The sequence below is a fragment of the Silurus meridionalis genome, chromosome 21 (genome assembly GCF_014805685.1).
Source record: "Silurus meridionalis isolate SWU-2019-XX chromosome 21, ASM1480568v1, whole genome shotgun sequence".
Taxonomy (NCBI): Eukaryota; Metazoa; Chordata; class Actinopteri; order Siluriformes; family Siluridae; genus Silurus; species Silurus meridionalis.
Window position 1 is genome coordinate 26,513 of NC_060904.1, and position 576 is coordinate 27,088.

The 576-nt window shown below is 36.3% G+C and overlaps 1 protein-coding gene across 6 annotated transcripts in view; it reads left to right on the forward strand.

The window, feature by feature from the left end:
- The first annotated feature begins 530 nt into the window (after positions 1-530).
- Positions 531-576, forward strand: part of zmynd11 (zinc finger, MYND-type containing 11) — a 16,663-nt gene continuing 16,617 nt past the window's right edge. For 4 of the 6 annotated variants that reach the window (XM_046833619.1, XM_046833620.1, XM_046833621.1 and 1 more), the window contains exon 1: positions 533-576. This exon is cut by the window's right edge and continues 208 nt beyond it. The gene's annotated coding sequence lies outside the window, so the exon portion shown is untranslated. The other 2 variants (XM_046833623.1, XM_046833617.1) reach the window with 2 other exon arrangements.

A 576-nucleotide genomic window follows, 5' to 3' on the forward strand; every position in this document is an offset into this window, starting at 1 on the left:
GTATTTGTACTTCGTTACTTCCCACCTGTCAAAAGGTTATAGTGAAGTCAAAACTCTAAATCTGTCATATACGGTGCATGGACAGAATGTTTTTCATACAAATAACACAATTTAAAACATAACCATTATTTACATATTTACATATTTACAGTTCCCAGGTGTTCCACAGGACTACCAGGTGAAGGTCCTGGTTTCTGAACCGTGTAAGAGACTGCCATCTTGTGACTGATGGAGAAACTGCACATATAATGAAAGCAGTTTTATTTGTCTTTCACTAAAATGATCCTGCAGTCAGATTAAATAAAAATCCTAGAATATATATATACTTAACTTAACTTTGTATGGAATTGATATTCAGACAGAGTTCAAATAAAATATGGTTGTTATAAGATTTATAAATATTTTATTCTTTCTGCATTAGCGTTTCAATTGATCTCGGAAGGCTACGTGCAGAAAATCCGCCTGCAGTTCTGCGTCCCACCGATAGGGGTTACCACACGTTAAATCCAGGCTGAATTACAAACCGCTTAGACTTGGACATGTAGTGTACCAAGTAGTGCGCTATGGCAGCTTTAG